Below are 13,392 nucleotides of genomic sequence, written 5' to 3'. Positions count from 1 at the left end.
AGGAGAACAGAGATGTGTGGGTTTCCTCCACAATTTTCTCTTCCAAGGGACAATTACTCTGTTTGTAACCTCAGTACCTTCCAGTCAATGCACTGTTTCTCATCTGAAGCTCAGACCAACAGCAGGAGATCAGACACTCAACAGGAAAATCCTTTTGGTGAGACACCCTATAAAGAGCCATTTCATGGACTGGTATATCTCAGTAGTTGAGCAGCACTGGTCCACAGACAGTTCCTTTGACCAAAGACTGGTTCCTTTGACAGTCCTGGCTGTCACTGCACCTCCTGGCTCTGCAAACACCCAAGCAGCAGCCACAGGACACAGGGACTTTCACTCCCCATGTCTTGGTGTTTGCTGTGAGATGACTGGCAAAGCCAAGAGCTCGAAATCTGCTGCCAGAGTGAGCAGCAGGCTGTTCCCACACACACCCTCAGCTCTGATCAAAGAGGCACCTGCAGCACCTTCCTCTCTGCTGTGAGACACCAGAACATCCTGAGCAGCTGCCTGTGCATCCTGGTGGTGCCATGGCAGGTGTGGACATGGCACAGCCACCACAGGTCTGCCAGACCACATCTGTACATGTCTGAGCTTCTCCCGAGATGACCACAGCCCTCAGCTGTCCCCTCCTGCACGCAGATTTTATCCCCAGCTCTTCTGCATAGCTCCTCCATCAGCTGCCACCTAAATGAAGCTGCTCTGTGAATCCAGGCTGTTTCAGTGACAGCCTCCACAGTGACTTCCAGAGACCACACATGTCACATGTCAAGACAAGTTTTGGCACTGACTCCAATGAGTGAGAAATCTCCACGCACCCAGAGGCAGGCAGGGGCAGCTCCTCATATGTCAAAGGGAACAGCAGTGGGAACAGGCCACATGTTTTCTGAGGCAAGGACCCCGTCATTTACGGAACAAACAGTACATTTATTGTGCTATTCAGGAAGAAATAATAACTACAGTGGCCTCCAGTCTCCAGCTCTTTTAAGTCTGTACTTAAAGAAAGGGCAAAAAAAGACCAAAGCAAACAAGCCTTCCACAAAACCCTATGAACTGGCTTTTAGCTGCTGGACAAAAGCGTGGCAGCAGGAACTGCTCTGCATTGTCCCCTCTCGTTCCTGTTTCATAGCAGCCCTGGCACTGCACGCAAAGCACAGCAGCAGCAAAGCCCTGCTCGGTGCTGGAGCTGCCCTGAGCTCCAGCTCTGCCTCGCCACCGTGCTCCAGGTGTGCTCCAGGTGTGCTCCAGGTGTGCTCCAGGTGTGCCTGGCTGCCTGCTGGGCTTGTTCATCCCAGGGCAAGGAGCAGGGAGCCAGCCCGGCCACCTGTGATGCCATGAGGATTTTTTGCCTTTTCTTTTATATACCTTTGATGTATTCTCAGGGCCCTTAACATGCACACTTGTAATTCCTTAAGTCTGATAACTTAGCAGAAACCTGGCGTTCTGGTAAGCCAGAAAACCAAACATCCTAAAGGCCTCTCAGCTGGAGGCTGGAAAGCCCTATGCTATCTCGAGAAACCAAGGTCCCCTCTAAAGTACATCCTGTAAACTAAAATTAAGCCCATCTAGTGAGGAATACTTCAAAAGAGAAAGATATCACACTATTCCTTCAAGCCTCCCATTGAGGCATCTTTGTTAAATATGCTCATTTGCAAGATCTATAAAATTGTATATGCAATCTACCATGTGTGTGCATTTCAGCACATTCCACCTTGGTGAAGTGGTGCACCATAAAGATCCTTATTAAACACCAAGATAAAAACCCTTTATCCCCTAACCATGTCTGGCTCTTAAGACCAAGGAAAAGGCATCACCTGGTGGGTTCTACGTGCCCAAGGGCGTGGAACAGCAGCACCCAGGGCTCCATGCACAGCACCAGGATGATCTCCCAGGAACACGTTCCCAGCACACATAACTCTCTGTCTAATCAGGCACTCAGCCCTGTTTTGGAGGAGATTTACTGAGAGGTTTTTTTTCTCTTGGAAGCAATAATAGATGGACAGCAGGAAAGGGAAGAAATTAATGAACAAGTAATCATTCCCAAAGTTGCAAATAGGAACAATTCCTCACTCTGAGACAACTCTGGAAAACAAGATTAAAATGCTTAGGGGACATATTCTGAAAACTGAAGGTAATAGAACAGATAAAATGTATTTACACTATCTCACAGGGGACATGTACTTTTTATTCTGCTGAGGAATGTAATATTCTGCCATTCATTGCACAGCTAAAAGGGTGTCCTAAAAAAGGAACTTAACAAAGCATTTTTAGTGGCAACTGGGTCTGGTTCCAGAACACAGGTTCTCCTCTGCCCCGCAGCCAACACGCCACAGGAACCACAACCAGCACCTGCAGACACACCCAGCACACAAACATCATTAATAATCCATGCCAACAGCACCGTTATCATCCAGCAGAAGGGAGGCTGGGATGGCGGGGGGTCAAAGTAATGCTCCCTGCGCTGATGTTTCCCAAGAGGAGGAGGCAGGGCTGCCTTCCTCCACTTCCCAGCGCCCGCAGAGCCGCGGCTGCCAGCGAACAGACTGTGCCTCAAGTAGCCGCCAGCAGAAACAATTTGTCATGTGTCAGATCAAATAAACTCTTATGAGGCACTGTGCTCCCTGAAGCAGACGGCTGCCAAACTCCAAAGGAGAAATCCAAGGAAGTGAACTGGCTGGTGGCAGCCCCAAGTGCTTGTGGAGCCCAGCACACTTCTTGTTGTGAGACACAGCTCCTGTGCAGCACCCCCACGCCAGGCAGCCACCAGCAGTTCCCATCAGGAACAAGGATTTGGTGTTTAAATTATCACTCCACATAGTCCAGACACTCCACATTCCTCATCCAGTGGCACAGCACTTCGCTCATCCCAGGGAGGCCAGAGGAAGGCTGGTATCTGTAGGTGTCTGGAATGGGCTGCAATGGATTTTTTATCACTTGTCTGAGCAAATGTCCCAGCCAGCACATGCTCTCCTGCTACAAGAATTCCCTCAAAACTGAATTACAGTTACTCATTTTTCATTGTAAATAGTCCTAGAGACTTTTTTGTTTGTTCATTCCCAAGCACCATTGCAGTTTCCCATGCATTTGGCTTGTGCCCTTTGCATTAAGGCCCTTTGCAGGTCCCGTTTGCTGCACAGTCCTGCAAGAACCACTAAAGCACGGGGCCCAGGCATGTCCTTGTCTGTGATCCTGCTGGGCAGAACAAACCCCTAAAACTGCTGTGGGCACTTCTGCAGGAATAAATCATGCCAGCAGTACTGTGAGGATCTCAAATCACTCACCTGCTCCTGCAAAGACCAGGCTCAAGCACTCCCTGGTCTGCACAGAGGGCACACTCCTCAGCCCAGGACTCAGCCACTGGCTCCAGGTGTTCCAGTGTGCCCCATCTGGGAGCAGCCACCTGAGTCCTGCCATAGCCAAGAAAGCCTCTCCTTCTATAGATGGTGGATAATGGCCCCATAAAAGTGAGTCTGAAAGAGGCCTGAGGTTCCTGGCTGGAAGGAGATTAGTTTATGGCAAAGTGAGAGTAGCCACAGGGAGAAAGGCAGGAGATGCAGAGGAAGGACAGGAGAAGCTGGAGGTGTTGCTTCAATCCACCAAAAAGCAGCCTCCTGCCCCAAACCCCAGCAACAGAACCTCGACACTGCCTATCAACAAAAAAGTGAGCAAATGGGAAATCTGGCAGCCTAAAGCAAGGAACAAGGGAAGAACAAGGAATCAGGCAGGGCATATTCCCCCAGCATTAGCAGGGCCAGCACAAACCTCAGCTGAGTGGGGTTTTCCCAGTTTATTTAAAGAGCATCCAATGCCTTTTATACAAGTTACATTTATACCCCTTTTATCTGTACCAGGACTCTTCTCCAGCCACAGGACTGGCAGGAGCACAGGACCCCATCCATTGTTCCAGGAGCTTCTCACCCAGCTCACAACACAGCACTCAGCTGGCCCTGGCACCAGGAGAGCTGCAAAGGACTCATGGCACTGCTTCCAGCAAGGAGCAAACACAGGCTGTGCCTGGAACGCGGCAAGTGTTACACTGAGATCCCGGGGAGGAGGAGGTCACAGACTCCAGTCTGTCATTTCCAGACATGCTTCTCAGGCACTTACAGCTGCACAGACATCAGGAGTCAGGGTCCCACAGATTCCCAGCCTTTGCATGCTCCAGTTTCCAGCCAGCAGCTCTCTGGACTGTGATCCAGCCCAGCTTAGTTGTGGAAAGCAGTGCCAGCTCCAGGCACAGCCCTTGCCCCCAGCCTTTGAAGGCAGGTTAAGCAGGCAAAGCTTGAGACATCAACCCAGGACATGGCTTGAACTCACATCTCTGAATGGAGACTCTTCCTCTGAAAAATTAATGCTTTTTTCAGCTCTCTGCCTTTGAGAGATTTCTGAGAGAATCAAAGGGCTGGAGTGCAGTGGGAGTCACACTCACATCAGGTTCCTCAGCAAACTCTGGTTCTGCTCCTGAACAATGGTAAATTCTCCAGACACCTGCAGAAACCAAATCTGCCTCAGCCACCACATCTCACCCTGCTCCTCAAATCTGAACTAAGGAGCCCACTTACAGCACCAGTGACAAATTTCTTTACCCAAGAACACGTGTCCAAGTGCCACGCTGTGAGTACTCAGATGGTTCCCAGAAGCCTCCTGCTGACGTGGAACACTCTTCCCAAGCTTCCCCACATACACTCTGTACTTGATTACCCCACGCTTGCTGGGAGAAGAGGAACAAAATGCACTCCAGAGCCACTTGCTGATCCTGATTTGAGTACAACCATGGCAGCAACACCATTTTTTCCTCCCTTTCCAAGGCTGACACATGCCATGTCCAGTTCCCAGAGACAGGAACCTCACACCCAGCCCTTCTGTTCTGTCACCCTCAGGAGGGCCCATCTGGAGGAGCCATCACACACTAGGTACCAACACCCTATTCAAAACTACATGCAGAACTTGCAGAAGCACTTAGATCACCCACGGCTCCTGCTGGAACTTTTCCACAGTGCAAGAGTTTATTTTGTAGGCAGGAAGAGAGCAAGAAAATTAAGTAAGGCAGAGTAAGAAGAAAAAACTCCTCCTGAAGTGAGTTAACTACACTAAAGCAGCAGTTGTGAGCAGGCCAAGTCCATTTTAAGGGCTATACATTTTCACTTCCAGAGTCTCGAAAAGGAAAATGAAGAGACTTTGTTCTGTATGCATATTGTCCACCATTTGTTATTGTCTGTCTATTGATGCTCAGTTGAAAAACAAAATTTAATTAAACCCCACAGTACTGCATTGCCTGCCTTTGAAATATGCCTGCATTAGTGGATCATTACAGTAAATGAAATACAGCTTCATATCGGATTTTTCAAATAACGTCCTAAAACTGTTACAAATTAAATAATACTCCTGCAGAGAGAAATTAAGAGACGGTGTTTTTAGCAAGGGCAAAGAGATGTTTACAGATGAAGTTTGGAATGAGATGTCCAGGCAATGAGGCAGAGTTGCCACAGGGCTCTTCCAGACCTTGTTGACAGGGTTCCGTGTACCAGAAACTAGAAAGGAAAGAGTGTGCCAGGGCCAGGCACACGGAAAGGGCAGTGTCCCCAACCCCCCAAGAACATCTGCATGACCAGACCAGGGTTTTGGGGTGTGCTCAACCCAGAGAGGTGTTTCTGCATGGGGGAGAGCTCACTGCAGCCACACACCCTCCACGCCCTCTGCAAACCCGGCCAAAGCAGCAGCAGTCACGGGAAGTGAAGCCTCGTAGCCACTTGAAGCACTGGAAGCCTGGACACTCAGTGGGCAAGGAAAGGGATGCAGGAAGGTGCTGTTGTGGCAGAATGAGAAATACATACACAGGGAGGAGAAAAGCAACAGGAGCTTTGTTATCTCGGGGTAAGTAAAAGCACAAGTGGGTCAGTGAGTCAGCGTTGGGCACAGCGGCAATGCCTGATGTGGAACACAGCAAAGCAGGTGAATATTGCATGAGCCTCACAGCTCTGGCTTCAAGAGATCTTCTCCTTAATAACACCTGGGCCAATGCCAAATTTTCTTTGACTCCAAGAAATCATTTTCCCTAAATAAGAGGAGCCCGTTACCACATCCTTCTTCACGTGAGCCTGAAAAAGGCTGCGCCCTGCAGCTCCTGTGGCCTCATCTCCATGGTGATGCACCAACACACACACACTGACTCCAGCAAGAAGGCAAACCTCCCCAAAGGAAAAGGCTGAACCTCCCCAAAGGAAAAGGCTGAAGGTGGCAGAGCTCTCAGCAGCACGAGCCCTGGCACAAGGTGTGCTGCAGGTGTTGGCAGACAGAGCTTTCCCAAAAAGCAGAGCAGGTCAGCCTACAAGCAGGCTGGAAATAAAACCTTGCATGGGCACCTCTGGATCCATTTTATAGGAAAACAGTAAATTTCCAGCTGCTGTCCATGCCAGGGAGCAGCAACTGAGAGACAAGTTCCTGTAGTTCTCATCAGCCTGTGAATCAATTATTTACACAAAGAAGGTTCAGCATATAAACATTGAAAGCTGTCAACTTCCAGCCCACGCAGAGCTTCCTCTGTGGAAAGGCTGCTGCTCCGTGAGCCAGGGACTCCTCACCCCTGCATGTCACAGGATTAAATGAGCAGCTGTGACACGAGGGGATCCATCACACTACAGCCACAATGAGCACTGGGACCCCAAGGCACTAACAGCACTCGGCAACATCAGGCAAAAACCACAGGACTACAGCAAAGGCAGCCCAGGAGCCTTCCTAAAGGAAAAATACGGTGGTGAAAGGGCATTGGGAGTGATGGAACAGAGCTGGCACATGGAGCAGCTGGGGAAGGAGACTCTGACAGGACTCTGTGGGGCCAGACTGTCGAAGGCAAGGCAAGCACAGCACTCAAGCACCAGCCCAGTGCTCTCCTACCCCCACACCAAAGCCTCTGTAGGGATCAATAACTCACAGCCACTCACCTGCACACCCCCAAACGCTCTCCCATCAGGAGATTGTGGCTTTGTGCTCCCCAGGCTGTGGCAAAGCCACCCCTGACAGTTAACAGCAGCACAAGCAGCTTGCATAGAGGATGGAGATTGCTGAGGCTTTGCAGCCTTCCCGAGGTGGGAGCAATCCATGAGTGCCACAACCATCAGGCAGGGGGAGCATGCCAAGAGCAGGGCAGAGGCTGAAAATGAGCAGCTTCACACTCCCAGGTATTGCAGGAAACGTGCTCGTCCTCAGCTCACCAGCACTCTTTGAGCACAGCCAGAATGAGGTCTGAACATTAAAAACACACCAGAGTGCTGCTCCCAGTCTGCTGGAGGAAATAAAGGGACGGGGATGTCCAGTAGGGAGGAGGCACAGGCAGCACAGGCACCTCTGGAAGTGCCCTGCTTCTGCAGTTCAAGGTTAAACACCTCCTTTGCACTCATCTCTGAATCTGCCTCTCTTTAAAGCTGCACCAGGTAATTAGAATCATTATAACTATTATTAGACCATAATATTATTATAGCATTTTTGCTACACTTGACATCTGTTGGCTGATAGATTTAACTGGTACATAAGAAATAACTGTGCAGAGATTTCTTGCAAATGAGCACCAACACGGAAGACATTAAAACATTCTGCATTCAAAAAGTTAATTTTATGGAAGGACACTTGAAATAAACATTCTAAAATCAAGTTAAACCTTTAAAACCTCCCGTTAAAGAAATTATTTGGGCTTAAAGTAGGCAACCATTTAAAACATCCCGACTTTTATTTAGATGCTTAAAGGCATATATGTGGCTTGGTATCTCCTTCAGATCAACATATGCATCTTTTCCCCATCTACTTCAGAGATTTCTAAATCATCCTTCCATCTTCCTTTCCCTCTCTCTGCAGCAGGCACTTGAATTATTTGGGCAGAATCTGACTGCACAGGGAACCAGGATAATCAGGGCTCTTACAACCTGCTGTCTGCAAATCCTATAGATTTATCAGCAAACACACATCTAGAATAAAATACAGCTTCCTGCAGCCCATGAAGCCCAAAGGGCTTTGCAAACTAGACTTGGGATGCAATTTATCCACCACTGAGATTCAGCTGTAATCCAGAGTGGAACACAACCTTTCCATCCATATTTAACTACAGCACACAGCCCCCTGGAGAAAAGTGAGGAAGAATCCAACAGAAGCCATAGGAAGGTTTTAGGGAGACTGAATTTTCTCCCCTGCAACTGAAATTAGGTCAGGGCATCCTGACAAGGATGGACACAATGATGCTTGTAGGTGCTTTCCAACTCAGAATATTCCATGGTTCCATGACTCTACCACCAGCCATGGACCAATACAGGAGAACAAAGAGGGCACAGTGTCTCCATCCTGTTGTTGGTGTCCCTGAAGCACAGCTGGAGTGAACAGCTGCATACCACAAGTTACCAGCCTGGAGAGGAGGAAGACATGAACACCACACAGGAATCCTGTGTTACCCCTAAATTCGGTAAAGCCCAAATTTCACCCCACAGTTACACCCATGTGCAAAGAAAGATGGAAAGGGACCTTCAGAAAAGGGCCAATTCTTGAACTTCAGGCAGCTGAGCCCAGCAGCTCAGTACTCACAGAACTCGGGGAGGGTACAGCTGGTCCTGCTTGGGCAGTGATGTTTGCTCCAGTGCAATCTATTTCAGCTCAAGTAACTCCTCTTCCTTAAGCAGTTGGCACTGAGGTGACAGCAGAGGCCTGGTGCAATGAGGTATCCTGCAACCACACCCACCATGACACACTATTTAGGAATAAAAATGAGTGTCAATTTCTCCAGAGCAAGTAGTTTGCTCTCTTTCAGAGAAGAGCAACTACACAAGGAACTTGGATTGCTTGAGGAGAAAAATGTATTTTTGCTACCTTAGCCACTACAGACAAGCCCAAATATCACTGAGGAGAGACCTATGAAGAGAAAAGGGGAGCAGGAGATGCTGCACACAACTTCCCCCATGCACAGTCTGCTGCTGAGGCAGCTCTGAGTGGGAAGCAGGGCTGGGGATTGTCTCAGAGCTGTGCCAATCCCAGCAAACAAGAAGCCCCAGGTGAACAAAGTTCATGAAAGCTCTTAAAAATCACCTCAGCTTTCAGAAGGAAAGCACAACATCCCCCCACAGAGACCTGCCCGTCACACCTCTGACCAGCACAAAGCAGGCTTTCCACTCGATCCATCTGATGCTTTCAAAAGCCAGAGGAGCTGGGTCTGGCCGAGCTCACCTTCATGAGGCCCAGTGCTCATTAATAAGAAAAAAAAAACAACCAAAGCAACCCAACCCCACACACTTGAGGGGTAGCTATCAGCAATTCCCTGTCACCACAAGAGAAATCCTTGTGTACGGGTCCTGGGAGCTCAGCCCAGGTCTGCTTCTGTTCAACCTTTGCATTAATAGTTTGAATAATGAAAGAGAAACCACTTTTACAAAACCTGAAAGGATGCCCAGGAGTTAAGAGCTGGAAGCACTCTGGAGGTGATGATCAGAATTGATAAACTGAAGAAAAGTTCCCAAAACACCCACAAATCAATAGAAAGAAAAGCAAGGAAAACAATGCAAAGAAGTGCACTTGGAAACGGCACAGAGATCAAGTACACAAACAGAGTCCAGGGAAAAGCTCTCCAGACAGAGGGAACCTGGGGGAAACTGGGCACCAGACTAAATGTGCCAGCACTGTGACACCACAGCTCCAAAGAGCCGAACACCACTCTGTGATCCAGGAACATAAAATACCCAATTCTGGGCTCTGTGCTGGCTATCAGCTCTGAGTTACTGACAAACCAGAGGGTCTGGCCAGCCAGCAGAGCAGTCAGCAGTATAAAACATGCTGCCCCATACCAGCTGTGGAGGGGTTTCTCCATCCCTGCTCCCTCCAGGGCCAGTACCAACTCTCAGATTTTAACAGGGTTTACTTACAAGGAGAACCAGCCATGGGGCTCCCCACTCTATGAAGGCAAGAGACAAACTGCCTGCTCAGTTTGCTGCAAGGGCAAGTTAGATGAGCTGTCAGGCTCTGAGAGTGGGATTCCATCAAGGCCCAGAGGGAACTGGGCCCTGTCCAGATCTGCACTACCATCCACCACTTGCAGCCTGGAGCCAAGTACCATTCACCTGGCTCAGGACAGGGGCACAGACAAGGAGGCTGTTCCAGCCCGGTATTTCATTTTAGCATCCTCCATCTGGCTACTCCTACAGCAGTGACAAAGCCAAATCAACAGCCTTCTCTTCCCCAAAATACAACAGAGCTCCTCATCCTGCAGAGGGACACCCACACAACACAGGCCCAGCACCACGGTGGCCTTTGTTACCCCTCACAAACAAAGCTCATCAAGCTTCATTTGCCACCTCGCTGTTGCAGCAGAGAAGCCAGCAGGGAATGGGATGCTGCCCTGGGCAAGGGCACAGCTTCCCTCCTCCCCTCCCACCCCACACAGCCCCACCCATTTCTGCACTGCCTGAAGCCCACGGGGGCCATGACCCAGCCCTGCCTACCCCAGACACCTTAATTTGAGGGGACAGTCGTTGAAAGCCATTGAAGTCATCGCCACAAGGTGCTACAAAGCAGGTGACACCAGCTGGTGCCACCAGAACACAGCTGCACTAAACCCAACCAGCAGCTTGGGAGAAATCCAGCGAGGGGGCAAAAGCTACAAATCTCATGCAAAAGCAGGGCTTAGCTCTCAGGAACATTTCACATTTCCCAAAAACTCCGAGGGATTTGGGGTTTTGCTGAGCTGCCTCGTGAACCACAGCCTGCATGGATCTGACACAGCTGCGGTGAGCAGGCGCCGTCTCCCTTGGCAGGGCTGGTTCCCAGAGATCCCCAGCCTTGTGTCACTTCCCACTGCAGGTGCTAAGAATATCTGCGTGTTCATAAAAAATAGCAACCAGCTATTGAGAACTTATCAACTAAATCCTGATTAAAGCTGATTCACCTCCCTCACGAGCCCGAGTCAACCGTTATTTCTCAGAGGAGAACGCTGAGTGTAAGAGCTGAGGTGGGTAACAAAAGCCACGGAGGGAGTCAGTAGCACAGAGGATTAGCACATGGAAAGGCTGACTATTATCCCTAAATTTATCCCAATATTCCACTGCCTCACAAATTCTCAAGGTATGGCTGCTGTGCTTTCAACCCCATCTGCCCAACCAAGCAGAAGCAGAGACAGGTTTGGGGGTGCTGGAGTTTTCCAGGTGTTTTATTGCTCAGGCTAAAGGAATTCTCCACTGTAAAAATGAAGAAGGTGGTGGCAGTAGCACCAGCCCTGCTCTTGTGCTGCTTCAGGACATGGGGACAACACTGTGGGTTCAAAGGCTGTTCTGACACTTCACCAGGAATTGTTTCCAGCCGATTTCTTCCCAAGAATCATATTTGTATCCCTTCAAGTTTAGTAAACACATGGTCACACAGACAGCAGCCTCCAGGAACTCGCAACACTGCTCTCTCACCTCTGGTAGCTGGACTCCTACACTGAAGTGTCTGGGACAGTATTTTGGATACTTCCACCATAGAAATGCCCTAGAGGCTGCTGAAAAACAAAGGGGACCAGACTGGGTCATTTTAAGGCAGGGCTGGGGGAAAGAAAAGAGAGAAACTTAGAAGTGCATCCCTTAACAGTGCTACTTCCAGAGAACAAATTAATTCAAATGATCACAGGGAGGCAGGAGCACTGCAGCAGCAGATTGGGTAAATGACAAGGCGTGTCATCATCTCCTAAAAGAGTGTCCTCTGGACACTTATCTGCACTTAAGAGGCTCCTGCCAGGCTGTGCACGGACCAGCCTCTTCCACAGACAGCTCCACCACAGAAATGCCTCTGCAGATTACCCTCCTTTGGCAGGTACACCGAGCAGCACCGGCACAGCCAGCTCTGCCTCTGCGCTGTACTTGGACTGGGTTAGTTCTAGCAGAAAAACACTGCAGAATAAATAACTTGGCCTTCAGAAATTGTGCCTATAGAACTTGACCCTCCTGAAGGCAGGCAGCACCAGAGCTCTGCCAAAGATCACTCCTAATGCAAGTGTTAGTCAACCACTGAACTTCAACATTTGAATGCAACATTCCAAACAGTGTTTATATACAAAATCCCATTTGCTCAGTGTTCCCTTCCTGGCCTTGTGGAATGCATCATTCCACCAGTTCTCCAGCCAGAGAACCATATGCAGGCTTATACCAAAGCAATTAAAACAGTTTTAAAATTCAGACCTTGTGTTACAGAGCGCACACCCTGAAGAAACATCCATTTTAATATCCCAGAGATACTCCAATTTCTCCAGCACATTTTTATTCCACAGCAGCCTGGGCACACAGCAGGCGGGGGGTCAGGCAGCCCAGCCTCGTGCTCCGGGCACGATCCAAACTGTGCCCCTTGGAGGAAACTTCCATTTAAATAGTTTTCTTTAAAACCCTTCAGTGTAAGGAATCCCTGACCTGCTCCGACTGCAGGTCTAAGTGCCCCTCACAGGGCCCGCTGCAGCACTCCAGCCGCAGACGCTCCTGCGCTGCCAGGCCCGCCGAGCCCCCGGGCCGCACACACACCGTCCCCAACGGCCCGGCCGCGGCCGCTCTGAGGGGAACCGCCCGGCGGGCAGCCCCCGCCCGGCACGGCCTCACCGCCGGCTCCGCTCGCGCGGGGCACAGCAGGGGAGGCAGCGGCCGGTGCCCATGGGGCCGGCAGCGGGGCTCGGGGCCGGCAGCGGGGCTCGGGGCCGGCAGCGCGGGTCCCCGACCCGGCACGGGCCGCCAGCAACACCACGCACCACGACCCCCCCCACCCCGACTCACCGCTCCGCACTGCGCACGCTCCGCCCGGCCCCACTCCAGCCAATCAGCGCCGTTCTTGGCTCAGCTCCTACCCTTGGTCCCGCCCTTAGCCCCGCCCTACCCGCTCAGCACAGCCCCACTCTTGGCCACACCCCCTGTGCCGTCCCGTTCTGTCAGCACCGCCCCTTGCCCTGCCCCCGACATTGGCCCCGCCCCGACATTGGCCCCGCCCCCAGCCCCGCCTGTGCCCTGTGAGGCGCCGGTGGCGGCGCTGTGCTGGGCTCGCCGTGACTGGGCTGGGCTCGCCGGGCCGATCCGAGCCATGTCCCGGGCTGGGTTCGCCGGGCCGAGCCGCGTGCCGGGTTGGGCCCTGGCAGGCGGGGCTGCGCTGGGCGGGCAGGAGCCTCCCTGGCTGTGGGCACGGCCTGACCCGGGCTGCGGGCAGCAGCAGCCCCGTCCTGCAGCATCTGTCCCTCACGAGGGGACAGACAGGATTGCCTGGTTTGGCGCGCCTCTGTGCATCGTGTTAGGTTGGACTTCTGGAGGAATTTCTCCGTGGAAAGGGCCAAGGAGGTGATGGAGTGCCCTGCCCTGGAGATGTCCGAGGAAGGGCTGGAGGTGGCACTCGGTGCTCTGGGCTGGTGACAAGGTGGGAAGATCT

At 51.1% G+C, this 13,392-nt stretch overlaps 1 protein-coding gene across 6 annotated transcripts in view; it reads right to left on the bottom strand.

Annotated features, from left to right (window-relative positions):
* SIL1 (SIL1 nucleotide exchange factor) overlaps positions 1-12,886 on the bottom strand; it is a 97,822-nt gene extending 84,936 nt beyond the window's left edge. For 2 of the 6 annotated variants that reach the window (XM_064388003.1, XM_064388006.1), the window contains exon 1: positions 12,753-12,886. The gene's annotated coding sequence lies outside the window, so the exon portion shown is untranslated. Of the gene's footprint in view, positions 1-8,559; positions 8,698-11,417; positions 11,437-12,752 lie in introns of those variants that run through there. The other 4 variants (XM_064388008.1, XM_064388004.1, XM_064388005.1 and 1 more) reach the window with 4 other exon arrangements.
* Between the last annotated feature and the right edge of the window lie 506 nt (positions 12,887-13,392).

Source organism: Passer domesticus, chromosome 13 (assembly GCF_036417665.1).
Source record: "Passer domesticus isolate bPasDom1 chromosome 13, bPasDom1.hap1, whole genome shotgun sequence".
NCBI classification, from domain to species: domain Eukaryota; kingdom Metazoa; phylum Chordata; class Aves; order Passeriformes; family Passeridae; genus Passer; species Passer domesticus.
This window is presented reverse-complemented; position numbering and strand designations above follow the sequence as displayed.